General features: G+C 44.9%; 1 protein-coding gene across 3 annotated transcripts in view; it reads left to right on the top strand.

The window, feature by feature from the left end:
• CCDC92 (coiled-coil domain containing 92) overlaps positions 1-16,132 on the top strand; it is a 225,939-nt gene that overhangs the window by 186,580 nt on the left and 23,227 nt on the right. The window lies entirely within an intron of this gene.

Consider the following 16,132-nt stretch of genomic DNA (forward strand, 5'->3'; position numbering starts at 1 on the left):
CAACACCCATATGGAAAAACTCTATCTCCTATAGTTCAAAAATACTACACATACCATGGTTCTGTGCCTGCATTCCCCCCTGACACACACACCTCCTGCTGCGTGGGACGGAAGCAAGGACAGAGCATGTGGGATGCCTGGAGAACCTTCAAGGGGCAGGGAAGGGAGAGTTACTCTGTAGAACTGAGCTCTCAGGGGTTCCAGCCATAATAGCATAATAAAGGCAGTCGGGAGCACAACGGAAATTGGCTGAGGTGGTGGGACAAACAGATCCTTGACTACCCAGATTCCCCAGCCAGTCCCTGGGAGTGGTTGGCTAGAATGAGCACTTGTGGAGTGGCTTGACTGTGTTCTGCAGAAGGAGAATTCTGCCCTCTGCTGAACTGCTGCGCATAAAGCCGGTTTGCTGTGAAGAAGGCTTAGCCAGCATATGTCAATTTTCTTTTCTTCTAGAACCCACCGGCTTGGGGAGAGCCTCTTATCCCTCCCTAGGCCGGGGGTTCTCACAAGAAAATTTTTGGTGGCCTTAGAGTGCGGCCACCAACTCTTGCTGGTGGCCACTCTGACAATGTTTCCTAAAATACTTAATTAACTTCAGGAAGAACAAATATATAAGCACATATCCATGTCCAAATCATGGTAATTTAGTTATGTAGGGTTTTTTTTCAGACTCAATAATAAAAATAATGTATAGTTGTCTCTATTCTTTACTGGAGCTAAACAGAAACAAAATAAGGTGCTTTGCCCATTCTTCTTCTTCTTCTTTTTTTTTTTTTTTGGTTGCTGTTTTTTTTATTTAGACTTGCTAGCTAGTAAGTCTGCTCCTGGGAAAACTGATACACCTCTACCCCAATAGAACGCTGTCCTCGGGAGCCAAAAAATCTTACTGGGTTATAGATGAAATCGCGTTATATCGAACTTGCTTTGATCTGCCGGAGTGCGCAGCCCCGCCCACGCAGAGCGCTGCTTTACCGCGTTATATCTGAATTCATGCTATATCAGGTCGCGTTATATCTAGGTAGAGGTGTATTTGTAGGTTTATTCATATCGCTTTTCACAGCAGACTCACTCAGCCCTGGCTAGCTGGGGGACAAATTAAGCTCTGAATGGAGAGGTGGGTAAGGAGGTAGCGGGGGCTAGGGGCAACGGAGGGCTGGGGAAGGCAGAGGAGGCCATCAGCCATGTGGGGGTGTTAAGCCCCGGACCGGGGCCTGGAGCCCCAAGCCCCGCAGCCGGAACCCAAAGCCCCGCAGCCGGAACCCAAAGCCCCATGGCCGGAGCCAGCCACCCAACACCCCAGGGCTGAAGCTGGAAACCTGAGCCCTGCTGCCCCTGGGAAAGGGAGGAACTCACACTGGCTGCCTGCTCCTCTGGTGTTTGTGGCTCCAGAGGGGGGCAGGGCCAAACCCCTACTGGTGGCCCTGGGGAAGAGGTGAATGCTTTGCCACCACATTAGCCGCCCCTTGACCCCATAACTGCCCAGGAGGCTCTGGCTGCAAGAAAAGCCCCTGGTGGCCGCATTTGTGAAATGCTGCCCTAGGATCTAATGGGCACAAACCTGTCCAAACTGCATTTTATTGAAAACAGAAATGCATTACACATTTAGCATCAAATTTTCAAGTAACTCTAAGTGACTTATGAGCCCAAATCTGATTTTCAGAAGTGACCTAGGCACTTAGGAGCATAAGGCACTTTTGAAATGGGACTTCAAAAATAACATCAGTTCACATTAGCTCAGATCCAGTTGTGTGACCGGCAGGTGATGCAAGTGATGGGTTTGTGTTTGGATCTGTCGGGTTAATTTAGATGACATAAATGGGTGTTAACATAACCCAGTCATTGTCCCGTATTGCACAGTGTTATAAAAAGGTTCAGGGTTTGGTATACAGAGGCCTCAGCCTGCTTAGTGCCAAGGCAAACACACCATTAAAATTCATATGTACCTAGTATTAAAGATACAAAGAAGAAGGAAAAACAGTTAAAGCATTTGAAATGTAAAGTATTACGTAAAGGTTTCATTTTCACAACAGTTATTGTTCCCTTTCCCTTTAGATTAAGAGAGATTTTAGAAGGGAAAATCCCTTGTTTGGCGGTCTCTTGGATGGTATCAAAGATGGTAATAACAGTTGTTCTAGGTACAGGATAAGGGAGTGGAGATGGGCTGGAGCTGTTGTGGTGGCTGTTAAAGTTAAAGTCTGATCCCATTTCATCCCAGGTGTTGTTTGGGATTCAGCTGGAGCCAATAGAGATGATGGTATGTGGGTCCCTCTCTTGGCCCATGCTGGTCAGGATGTCTCAGGAAACAGTGAGGGTGGCGGCCACAATGGTGACGCTTGCTATAATCCCCTCCATCTGTTCTTTCTGTGCTCTCTTCCCAAAGTCTCTTTCTCCAAGGACCCCCAAAAGGAGTGGTGAGTGGGATAGCCCAGCCCTTCGTTATTTTGTCCATCAATTAGGCCTAATTTCCAATACACCCATTTTCATTCATGAATTTCCGGTTCCACATCTTCTGTTTTTACTAGGCGTGATTTCAACATAGTCCTTGGATTATACCAACGTGGCCTTTTTTGTTTGGACTAATTTAATCTCTGTCTGATTTGCTTGAATCTGTATATAACATTCATTATTGACAACAACTTGACCTATTTTTCATGGTTAATTTCTAAGTAGGCAAAAGTTGTATAGACCAATTGTCACAGCAGATTTTAAACCTCTGAAGGCCCGATCCTGCTTGCCTCACTCTAGTCTGACCTCCTGCATAACGCAGGCCATTGAATTTCACCCAGTCATCCTATAATGGAGAGACTTGTCACTGGAAGGACATTTGTTCAAAACTGGCTCAGGGCAGTAATGCCCGTAGTTGTGATGATAACGAATTGCTTGTATTATTGTAGTGGCTAGAGGCCTCAATCAGGATACTGTTATTCTAGGTGCTGCACGTGCAAAGCATAAGTGACAACCCCTGCCCCTAAAGAGCTGACAATCTAAATAGACCAGACAGACAAAAGGTGGGAGGTGGAAAATGGAGGCCCTGAGGGAGGAAGTGACTTGCTGAAGGTCACACAACAGGTCAGTGGCAGAGCCAAGAAGAGAGATCTCAGCTCTCCTGAGTCCCAGTCTGGTGTCCTAGCCATTGGATGACTTGCTATTATCTCACAGCTTTTCTGTGGCCCGTGTGAAAGAAATTGAGTACATGATAAATAGCATTTTCATAGCACCTGCGGATAATTAGAGTCTGAGACCCTAGCCACTGCCAGTTGCCTCGGTACATCCATCTTTGATATTCAATAATGCAAAATTACTCCCAGGATCTAAAAATATCAATTTCTAATCTCTCCCCATCACCACCCTATCAGTCATAAGGTTTTAGTGTTGGTAGCTGGTTGTACAGTAAATGGAATCTAACATTCTTCTTTCCCAAAGATTGAAGCAGACTCTTTCAAGAGGCTGCCACCACATATTTTACAACATTGCCACCAACTCCTCCATGGTTGCCAAGTTCTTCAAAGGCTCTTAAAATGAACCCAGTAAAAAGATGTGAGCTGAGATTATAATTTCCAGCCTGATCATAAATTTTGTGCCTGCAGGTTCCTATGGGCGTCTCTAGTCCTTTCCAGCAAGCTAATGGAAACCAGTTATGTATCTTCAAGGCAGAATGCTGAGAGTTTAAAGCATTCCCCTGACTAGGTCCAATGAAGAATCAATACTCTTTCTTTCTGTGCTGGCCAAATGATAGTGCATCTTTACTTCACTACATAGCACTTAGCTTTAGCATTAGTCATAGGTTAGGGGGCAAAATGTTGCTTCCTCCTTTATATATAGCTTGTTGAAACCCTCCAAAATGCCATCCTTCCAGCCTGAAAGCAGGTTAGAAGCACCTTATATGTTTCAGTTAAACTAATCAGCATGTTTTCTATTACTGCAAGAACTGGAGACATCTGTTTTTCTTTTTCTTGACCAAACTTAGTGATGGTTTAAATGCGAATATATCCATGTGTCCTCCTAAAGATTTATCTCATTTATCTGAGCCACAATGTCTACTGACACAAAAATGGTGTGAATTACTGGAGACTTCATCTTATACCATTTATTATACATGGGGGCTCAGTTAGGGGGACTAGCATGGGCAACAGATCTAGATTCCAATAGTCTTTGTGCTTAGGGGAACACAAAGACTGACTCTGAAAATCCTTTCGCAGGTGCTTAACTTTATGCACTGTGAGTAGTCCGTTGATGTCCACATCCATTGATGTTACAATGGACTGTTCATAGTGCACATTCTTAAGCATGTGCATAAATTTTTGCAGGATCAGGGGCATAAGATTGCGCCTAACTCTTGTGCAAAATGTGGAAGGCTCCTTGTGTCTTTCCATCCTACCTGTCTTGTGCAACTGCATGTGGAATGGGCACAATCAAGCCTTTAGTAGAGTTTTAAAATGCCACACCCCATGTTGTAATTTTAAAATGTCTGTTTTTAATAAAGAGAAGAACTGGGGCGTGGCCCAACATCCATACTCCATACAGCTTAGATCCCAGCATGCCATGGACATAGCTAGAATGTTTTACTTTAAAATAATGCACAAAGCATGTTGCAACTTCAGCACAATTCCCTTTTTCACTCATTTACTTAAAACAAGGAGAAACAATCGATTTAGAAGAAATGCAGTTCACTTCATTTCCTTCGCCCTGTCTCAGCCAGTACAGATCATAGAGACATAGTGTCCTGATGGTTTAGCTGCCAAGACTACACAGCAGTCATTTGTTATACACAGTAGGGAAAGATCTTGGGATTTCAGCTCCAAAACAGAAACTTACCACTTGACCTCTAGGAAAATTTCCATTGGTTTTCAGTAGTCTTATGACTTATAGCTTCTGTTGTCGTTAGAAGGGTGACATGACCTCACATACACTTGAGCAGCTGTGACAACCCATCGAGAAGAAGGTGGTTGTACCTGTAACCAGTACATTCCAGTACACATTGAACCAAAGCTCTGCAGTCTTCTCTTGCAAAACTCCCATTGATTTAAATGGGAGATTTGGGTGAGTAAAGGCCATCGAAGTTGTTCCTAATGTAAATAAATACATTTATTTGTCAAATAAAGTCATGCCATTCTTCTAACGAAAACTGCACTAGAGCAGTGGTTCTCAACCCACGGCCCATGCGCTGGACAAAATAGGCATGGTTATTCATGTATATTTTGCTCTCCAAATACTGGGTCCTCTGAGCTTTTTCTTGATCTTTAATAAGAAGTAGTAAACAGAACATAGGCACGTGTATATGAACAGGTCAGTGACTCATGTCCCTGCACAAAGAGGATTTTAAATAAAAGATCTTTAAAAATTGTGATGAGTTTCTGGCCCATGTCTGAAACTTCTTTGTTTTGCCCTGGAAAGTCTATAGCCTTCCCGTGAGACTTGTAAATATTCCAGTCTTTGTCCTTTGCAGTCATGTTGTCCAAGTCTAGCAGCTGGGATTTTCAAAGGACCCCAATTCCCATTGAAATGTACTGGGAGGAAGGCACCTAACTACCTGAGGCTCCTTTTAAAAATCCCATCCAGTATAAACAAGAGGTGACTTGCCCAGTCATGGGATCCTGGCTAAAGGCCATTTCATAGATTAATACTGAAAAGTAATGGATTTGCTAAGTATATTGTTGGTAAAGATGACTGAATGTTATGGGAACTGATCTGGCAAGGTGCTGAGCACTTCCTGCAGGGAGCTGAGCACCCTGGACTCTCTCAACAACCAGTGGGAGCCGAGCACCCTGGACTCTCTCAACAACCAGTGGGAGCCAAAGATGCTCAGCACCTTGCCACAAACTATGGGCCCGATCCTGCAATGTTTTACGTTCAGAGAGTTAGGTCAACTCGCTTGCATATGTAAGGAGTGAGAGAGGATTTGCTTACAGTAAATGAGCTTTCTGGGAAGCATGAGATGTTCTGGATGCATAGAGCTCCTGCCAGGTGGCCCCCATGCGCAAATTCAGAGCAAGGTCAAGCAGACCTATTTGGAGGTGTTGCTGTACTAAAAACAAATGATGCTGATGTTCTCAAATATCCCGCTGCAAGACAAATAGCTGCTCGGGAGGCTTGTGCCAATGTACTATCCTTGGCATATGGGCCCTGTGCTTGGAGACCACATTCTGCTCAGTACTGTTTCGTTAGCAATAAGAGATGCAGCAAGCAGAGTTGTAGGAAAGAGATCTTTACTGTGCATGCCTAGAGGCCAGTGCTACAGGCTGAGAAGTCTGTGTCTGTCTCCTAGCAAACTTGCCCCAGCTTCCATTCTTGAGCCCCAGGCCTGATGTTGCACCAGACTAGAGCTCTCCTAAAACCTGAGCCCCTTTCTCCAGTTCTACTTGTAACCCTTCTGTCAGGTGGAGCCAGCAGCAAACAGGGCCGGGTTCGATATCTAGAAGTTCCTTTTCAACAATACAACACAGAACAGGCTTGAGCCCCCACCCAGTAACCTGGGGAAATTACACATCACCCCTGGGCGCCTTTGAGAGGCAATACTTCCCCACTCGCAAGCACAGAGTCTGAGTGTAGAAAAGAAACTTTTAATGAAAGGAAGGAAGTCACCCGCCATTAATGAGGGAAAATGCCACAAGCAGGATTCATAATCCTAAAACTGTTGGCAGGACGCCCACCCCAGAGTACGTGGGGCAGAGCCTTCTGCCTCGTGGTCTTGAGTTCTACAACCAAAAGTTCCTTTTCTGTGCCCCTCTTTGCTCCCTCACCACACCCCACTCACAGTGATTGTCCTTGCTCCGTGAGGATCCAGGGTTCAGAGGGGCATCTGTGAGAGTTCACCTCCCACCCAGGCTAGTTGGGAGGGGGAGAACTCATTCAGACCCTGCTTACACACTCATCATGCTACACATGTGTTACAGTTCTTCAATCTTTGTTGTTTATTATTCATATTGCTGTACTGCCTAGGAGCCCTATTCCTGGCCCAGGCACTGGGCTAGGCCTGGTATGAACAAGAACAAAAAGATGGTCCCTGCCCCAAAGACCTTATAGCTTCTCCTTTAGCTTTATCATCTCTTCTGTAAATAAATCCTTGGAAGCATCACCATTTTTACAAGGACAGTACAAAGAAACCAACCTCGCTCCATTAAATGGACTTCTGGCATTTTCAGAGTGCTCTCCTTCCCCTCCCAGGCTGTGAGCAGTTTGTTAGCAATTAAAGTTTACATCTGCCAGCTACTACCCCACTTATTGTACAGGGCAGGGCCCAAACCCTGCCCTCAGCTGTAACCCTGCATTGAAGCCAATGGCTTGAGTGAATTTAACTGAGAGCAGAATTTAGCCCCGTGATCTAACTCATGATTTTCAGTATTGTTACCAGATAGCAAAAGGGAATGGTCTTGATTGCAATTTATAACATTTGGTTCCAGTTCATACCTGATGTAGTTCTATATCTCATCTCAATCACAGTGGGGTTACATAGGACCCATGGCTAGTATCTATCAGTGAGGGCTGCATTATTAATCATCATTACATTAAAACATACTTCAAGTAGGTGACTCCAGCTGCAGGTTGTATTATTGTGCTTATATCAGCCCAAATTCGGTTCTCATTTACATCATTGTAAATCTGTAGTAACTCCACTGTGCCACATTCTAATCTCAAAAAGAAGAACAGGAGTACTTGTGGCACCTTAGAGACTAACAAATTTATTAGAGCATAAGCTTTCGTGGACTACAGCCCACTTCTTCGGATGCATGTGCATCCGAAGAAGTGGGCTGTAGTCCACGAAAGCTTATGCTCTAATAAATTTGTTAGTCTCTAAGGTGCCACAAGTACTCCTGTTCTTCTTTTTGTGGATACAGACTAACACGGCTGCTACTCTGAAACCATTCTAATCTCAGTGACATGGGTTTAAATAGGAAATAACTGGGTTGACTTCACTGATAGGTATTCCGGAGTTACCTGGGTGTAGCAGGGAACAGAAATAGGCCCATTGTGTGTATTGTCACCACAGATTTTACAGTAGAAACATTCTTCATATTGAATTGGATGGATAATGGTATTTTTTTATGGTCCCTCCTCACATCCCCGACCCTGCTGCAGCATCCACCTCCCAGCTTCATAATCCGATCTCTGTCTTCTGTCTTTGTTATTGTTTACAATGTATTAAATTGAAAAGGGGGTAAAGAGAAAAAGGTAGTTGCATTTATCACTGTTTATTGGGGGTAATTTTTCAAAGGCACTTAGAGAGTCAATGGAAGTTGGGTGTTTCACTGCCCTTTGTGGCTTTGAAAATATCCTCTTCTTCTATTACTGTTAGTTGAGCACTAACATAGAGCTCAGGGCTCTACAGAACACATGAATGCTAGGCCAAAAGTTGATAACCTGAGACATCTGCAAAACAAAGAGATCATCTTCCCCCCCTTCACACTGTATCCACTGTTCAGCCCTGTAATTAGTTGATCCTTTAAATCACACAGCCCCCTCCCCCAAGCACCATGCCAGGTTCCATCCCCCCTCTACAAGTAAAACTAGTCCAACATACAAAAGGCCTTCATGTAACATTTGTGCTACCTACTGTTTACCAGGGAAACCAAACCACTGCACTACTACTAAGTTAGTTTTATGAACAGCGAGGCGGTCTGAAAAATAAACAATCCAGTGAGGATTTTTTATTGGATTTGTTTCTGTGTAATACTTTTGGTAGCCTTCACACAGATGATGCACAGCACAATTCTTTATACAACTGTGCTGTCACATAAACCTAGTGAAGGTATGCAGGAATACGGCTAATGTGTGCCATCAAGTAGATCTACAGGCAGATCACCTGGCCTGTGGCTCTCTGCCTGTGAGGAAAGTAGTGGCAATCAAAACTATTGTGTTCCAGCTAAAGCCATACAAATCTCTACATGAGAGGTGTTTCTAGATCCATAGACCTCAAACATAAGACCACAGAACAAGCAATAGAGGAATGCTGGTCCTGGAGCTAAAGGCCAGGACTGGGAAGCAGTAGATGCTGGGCTGTTTTCCCAGTGTCCAGACTCCTGTGTGCAAATCACTTGGAGACAAACTTTGAAAGAAAGAAGCCTGCAATTTGAATGTAAAAATGTGGGATTACCACCACTGCAAGCACAGTCACTGACATTACACATCACTGCCATTTTGATTTCCACACACAGACAACAGAGAAGGTAAATGGCTATACGCCAAGGCATCCTTTTGGCATCTACAGTTTGGGTGGAATGAATTAGGCTCTAAGATTTTACAGTTGTTCCCCAGCAGTAACAAAGGCTCACACCTCAGCATTTTAACCTGGATCTGATATTGAATGGTAGGGACGGGGGGGAGGGGGGTGTCCAGATTAAGGGTGATGCTGAACACTTCCAGCGTTCTGTGTTGTGATGGGGGCCATCACTGTCAGGAGTCCAGCTGTGTGTGCAAAGAGAATTTAGCTGGCTGTAGATAATAGTGCTTTGTACTCCTATTACGTAGCACCTCCCAAAAGTGCTTTGCACGCATAGAGGACTGAAGCATCTCAGCACCTTGTGAGATATGTTTTAGTCCCACTTTACACATGGGTTACAAAGTAGCAGCCGCGTTAGTCTGTAGCCGCAAAAAGAACAGGAGTACTTGTGGCATCTTAGAGACTAACAAATTTATTTCAGCATAAGTTTTCGTGGGCTACAGCCCACTTCTTCAGATGCATAGAGTGGAACACACAGACAGAAGATATTTATACATACATGGGTCATCGCAATTATCACTTCAAAGTTTTTTCTTCTGCTGCTACTGATAGCTCATCTCAATTCATTGGCCTCTTACAATTGGTATGCGTACTTCCACCTTCTCATGTTCTCTGTATGTATAAATATCTTCTGTTTGTGTGTTCCACTCTATGCATCTGAAGAAGTGAGCTGTAGCCCACGAAAGCTTATGCTGAAATAAATTTGTTAGTCTCTGAGGTGCCACAAGTACTCCTGTTCTTTTTACACATGGGGAAACCGAAGCATAGAGAGGTTAAGATAGTCTTTAGAAATAATTCAGAAACAGTCATTTTGGGTGTTTTGGCTCATCAGTCATTGTCAGGGGGCTGCAGAAGATAACAACTAAAGTTTAAGTAGGTCAAAACTGGAAAAAACAACAATTTACACTTTTTTAATTTGTTCCCTTCATTTTTTTATTTGGCTACACAGCAGGTGGAAACTAATTTGAAAAAGTTATAAAAATAGGGGGAAAATGCAAACATTTACATGAAACTTTCTGGATTTTTTAATCAGCTCTCTCCAGAATGTGTTTGTGCTGAATTCTCCCTTTTTACTTCCAAAGGGATCTCCCTTACCTGGATTACAATGAATTTACATTTCAGGATCAAAGGCACAATTGACCATATTTCCTTTTTCAACTGTAGAGCTGTTTTTGCCTTTTTCTTTCTGCTACATTATTAGGGAGTAACACTGAATTTAACAATGCTCCTGCATTTGCTGCAGGATGATTCAAACATCAGTACATTTGTCTTCTGGCAGGGGTTCTATGAGAGTCAGCTTCCTGGCCCATTCCTCTAACATTTTTAAGTTGAGTCCAATAGTGATGCTGTTTAGCGCAAACTGCTTAAAAAGATCTGAGATAAAACAGAAAAGAATGTGGGCTCTAACTGACTAGTTCTCAGGCCTCTGGGTTCCATTCCTGGCTCTGCCAGTGACTCACTTTGTGACCTTTAGCAAGTTAAGTCACTTCTCTGAGCCTCCGTTTTCCTATGTGTAAAAGAGGAGAACTAATATTTTGCTTTCTCAGAGGAATGTTGGGAGAATTAATCAGTTAATGTTTTTGAAATGCCCTAAAGATGGAAAATGCAAGAGAAGTGAGAACTATGATGATGATTACCCCAATGGCTAAGATACTCTGATTTGCTGAAGAGCACACAGGGTCAGACTTACAAAGGTATTTAGGTGCCTACTGGGCTTTTCAAAAGTGCCTAAGGAGGTTAGGCACCTAACTCCCATTGCAATCCCTCACAATGAATGAAGAATTAGACCTATTCAGTGCTTCCCTGCCTCTGCACCTGCCCTCTTGCTGGGTTCTCAGTCACCTATTAGCTATGCAATGATGACAAAGTAGCAAGGCTGTTCAAAAATGAAATTAGTGGTGGGACAAATGTGCAGTCAGGGTCAACGGGACTTACAACAGGGATGAATTTGGCCCCCAGAGTTAAGTCTGCAAGAGGTGAAATACAGTGTTTTAGCTTTGCCTTATCTGGGAAAATATCATTTGTGCAATAAAAGGGTACAAATGGGGGAAAAATCAAGTCAAGTTCAAATCTATATTTGCCTGATACAGTGCTGCTATCTAGCCATCCAGTTCTTCTATTGGAGCATACTACCCTAGCATCTGAGCAGTATTTAAGCAAAGACGGAGAAATAATATTGCTCTCTTCCTCCCCAGTAAATAGGAGAATATGCTTGATTAGGATTAAAGTTATTAGTGGGTGCATGCACTTTGTGGGAATGCTCAGATGAAGAAATTAGTTTTGTACTTAATTATGAAGGCAGCACAATCCTTTGGAAGGAGAAGGGATAGTTCAGTGATTTGAGCATTGGCCTCCTAAACCCAGGGTTGTGAGCTTAATCCTTGAGGGGGCCATTTAGGGATCTGGGCCAAAAATCTGTCTGGGGATTAGTCCTGCTTTGAGCAGCAGGTTGGACTAGATGACCTCCTGAGGTCCCTTCCAACCCTGATATTCTATGATCCATGGTCATCTTTCTCTTGTGGGAGTGAGTTTCCATAGTCTAGGTCCAGATCCTATGAAAGTTCTGTCTTTGGTGCTCCCAGGCCTCTTCCTACACATGCCTTACAAAAGTCTATTACATCTACACAGTTATCTTTATCAACCAAACTTGTAATCACATCAAAGATTGAAATCAGGTTTATTTGACAAGACCTGTTTTTCTATAAAACCATGTTGACTGGCATTAATTATATTCCTATCCTTTAATTCTTTATTACCTGAATTCTGTATCAGCTTTTCCATTATTTTGCCAGGGATTCACATCAGGCTAACTGGCCTATAGTTACCCAGGTCATCCCACTAGTCCTTTTTGAATAATAATAATATATAATGACTGTCACTCATATTGGAGTAGGACTATGACTGGAAATCAGCATCCACGTGTATGGTTCAGGAAACATGCCAGGACACGTTGGTGTCTATATTTCCTCCTACTGTCGGCGGAGGTAGTGCAACGATATTCTGTTGCATGTTCTGTTTCCATCGTAGCAGAGTGCCAAGCTCACCTGTCCAGGGACGTAGACTCCCAGGTCATTAAATCCAGCCCAGCAGACAGTATGTGCCACTTGATGCAATCCTTGTAGCAGAGTTTGGGACGGCCAGCCTTCCTACTGTCTTTTTTTTAAATTCACTGTACAGAACTCTCTTAGGCAGGTGATTTGTTATCCATACATATAACGTGGCTGACCCAGGCCTTTTGCCTCCATGCTAGCATGGCTTTCATACTTAGCATGGCTGCCAGCTGTAATACTTCATTGTAAGGGATTTTGTCAGACCATTAATTCCCATTATGCTGCGTGGATGGCGTTGTTGCAGGCAGTTCAGTTTTTGGATATGGCCACGATAAAGGGGGCAGGTCTCTAACAATTATAGAAGACAAGGGTGCACGACAGCTCTGTAAACTTGGCATTTTGTAGAGACTTTGGCCCCCCGTCTTGTCCAAAGTCTTTTTGTAGATGACCGAAAACTGAGGCAGCTGACTTTAAGCGTGCTGAAAATTCTTTATCAAAGCTGGTGGCGCCGGTAACTGTGCTACCTAGGTAGCAGAAGGACTTGACATTGTTTAATTGGTAGCTGTTCAATTTTAATTCTGGTGGTTATGGAACTTATGGGTTTCTGCCAGCAGATGGTAGATACAGGACTTCTGTTTTCTTTACATTAATACAAAGGCCCAAAAGGGATACAGCATGGACAAAGGAATTCAGCAAATGTTGCAGGTTGTTCTTGGAAAGGGTGACAAACACTAAGGCCTGGTCTACACTACGAGTTTAGGTCGACTTTAGCAGCGTTAAATCGAATTAAGCCTGGACACGTCCACACGACGAAGCCCTTTCTTTTGACTTAAAGGGCCCTTTAAACTGGTTTCTTTACTCCACCTCCGACGAGGGGATTAGCACTAAAATTGGCCTTTGCGAGTTGGATTTGGGGTAGTGTGGACGGAATTCGACGTTATTGGCCTCCGGGAGCTATCCCACAGTGCTTCATTGTGACCGCTCTGGACAGCACTCTCAACTCAGATGCACTGACCAGGTAGACAGGAAAAGCCCCGCGAACTTTTGAATTTCATTTCCTGTTTGCCCAGCGTGGAGAGCACAGGTGACCACGCAGAGCTCATCAGCACAGGTAACCATGATGGAGTCCCAGGATCACAAAAGAGCTCCAGCATGAACAGAACGGGAAGTACGGGATCTGCTCGCCATATGGGGAGACGAATCAGTGCTAGCTGAACTCCGTAGCAGTAAACGAAATGGCAAAATATTAGAAAAAGTCTCAAAGGCCATGAAGGACAGAGGCCATGACAGGGACGCACAGCAGTGCCGTGTGAAAATTAAGGAGCTAAGGCAAGCCTACCACAAAGCCAGAGAGGCAAATGGAAGGTCTGGGGCAGAGCCGCAAACATGCCGCTTCTACGCAGAGCTGCATGCCATTCTAGGGGGTGCAGCCACCACTACCCCAACCGTGTGCTTTGACTCCATCAATAGAGAAACACGCAACAGGGAAAAGGGTTTGGGGTACGCGGAAGATGATGATGATGAAGACAATGAAGATAGCTCACAGCAAGGAAGCGGAGAAACCGGTTTCCCCAACAGCCAGGATATGTTTATCACCCTGAACCTGGAACCAGTAACCCCGAAACTCACCCAAGGCGTGCTCCCAGACCCTGAGGGCACACAAGGGACCTCTGGTGAGTGTACCTTTGTAAATATTACACATGGTTTAAAAGCAAGCGTGTTTAATGATTAATTTGCCCTAGCAATTGCGGCCAGAACAGCTACTGGAAAAGTCTGTTAACGTGTATGGGGATGGAGCGGAAATCCTCCAGGGACATCTCCAGAAAGCTCTCCTTCATGTATTCCCAAAGCCTTTGCAAAACGTTTCTGGGGAGGGCTGCCTTATCCTGTCCACCATAGTAGGACACTTTACCACGCCAGGCCAGTAGCACGTAGTCTGGAATCATTGCATAACAAAGCATGGCAGCGTATGGTCCCGGTGTTTGCTGGCATGCAGACAACATCCGTTCCTTATCTCTCTTTGTTATCCTCAGGAGAGTGATATCATTCACGGTCACCTGGTTGAAATGGGGTGATTTTATTAAGGGGACATTCAGAGGTGCCCGTTCCTGCTCGGCTGAACAGAAATGTTCCCCGCTGTTAGCCATGCGGTGGGGTGGAGGGGTGAAGTGATCATCCCAGAGAATTGGGTGTGTGTGTGGGGGGGGGGGGGGTAGTTGGGTTTGTGCTGCATGTTAACCCGGAAACCCCAGCCCCTCCTTTTACATTGCAAATCCATTTTAAATGGCCAACCGAATGGGTCCTTGGTATGGGAAATGAGGGCGCTGCTGTTTGAAACCATTCCCACATGTTATGAAGATTAAAAAAGCCAAAATACTGTGGCTTACCATCGCTGCCTGCAAGCCGAAATCTGTTGCCTGGCACTGCATGAGTGATCTCTCACACCAAACTGGCAGGCCCTCAATATAAGAGGAAAAATGCGACCTTGTAACGAAAGCACATGTGCTGTGTAATGTGAACAGCAAAATTTAACGTGAAAGAGTGTACCCATTGTTCTCTAAAATGTGTCTTTTTTAACCAGTTCTCCCTTCTCCTCCACCAGCTGCAAATGTTTCTCCTTCACAGAGGCTAGCGCAGATCAGAAGGAGAAAACGGCGGACTCGGGATGATATGTTCACAGAGTTCCAGATGTCCTCCCACACTGAAAGAGCACAGCAGAATGCGTGGAGGCAGTCAATGAGTGCAAAAAAGCACAATATGAACGAGAGGAGAGGTGGCGGGATGAATCGTGGGCTGAACAGAGCAAGTGGCGGGCTGAAGATGATAGGTGGCGTCAGCTTGCAGACAGAAGGCAATAGTCGATGCTCTGGCTGCTGGAGCATCAAACTGATACGCTCCAGCGTATAGTTGAGCTGCAGGAAGGCAGCAGGAGCAGAGACCGCTGCTACAGCCCCTGTGTAACCAACAGCCCTCCTCCCCAAGTCCCATTGCCTCCTCACCCAGACTCCCAAGAACATGGTGGGGTGGTCTCTGGCCACCCAGTCACTCCACCCCAGATGATTGCCCGAGCATCGGAAGGCTGGCCTTCAATAAGTGTTAAAGTTTTAAAGTGCAGTGTGTCCTTTTCCTTCCCTCCTCGCCCACCCATCCCGGGCTACCTTGGCAATTATCCCCCTAGTTGTGTGATGAATTAATAAAGAATCTATGAATGAGAAGTAACAATGACTTTATTGCCTCTGCAAGTGGTGCTTGAAGGGGGGAGGGGAGGGTGGGGTGGTTGGTTTACAGGGAAGTAGAGTGAACCGGGGGGGGGGAGAGGGCGGAGGGTTCATCAAGGAGAAACAAACAGAAGTTTCACACCATAGCCTGAACAGTCACAAAACTGGTTTTCAAAGCTTCTCTGATGCGCACTGCTGTACTCTACGCGCAGCCAGACACCAGAGCAACAAAGGTGGCTGTGCATCAGGGAGAAACACAAACAACTGTCACACAGAACGGCCCTCCCCAAAGACTGAACTCAAAACCCTGGGTTTAGCAGGCCGTTGATTTCACGGAGGGAGGGGGAAGCAAATGTGCATAAATGTGCATAGGAGCGTGGCAAGTATGTGCAGAACTGTGCCTGAGAGCTGGGGTTCGATGTGCTATATCACGTAGTGTGTAGGGTGACCAGACAGCAAGTGTGAAAAATCAGGCTGGGGTTGGGGGTTAATAGGTGCCTATATAAGATGAAGCCCCTAATACCAGGACTGTCCCTATCAAATCAGGACAGCTGGTTACCCTGGCACACACCTGCACACTCCTCAGACTCACACACTGGTGTGTGTATGTACGTGTGCACACTCAGGTGCGTGCCCAGCTCTCCCGC

Source organism: Malaclemys terrapin, chromosome 16 (assembly GCF_027887155.1).
Source record: "Malaclemys terrapin pileata isolate rMalTer1 chromosome 16, rMalTer1.hap1, whole genome shotgun sequence".
Taxonomy (NCBI): domain Eukaryota; kingdom Metazoa; phylum Chordata; order Testudines; family Emydidae; genus Malaclemys; species Malaclemys terrapin.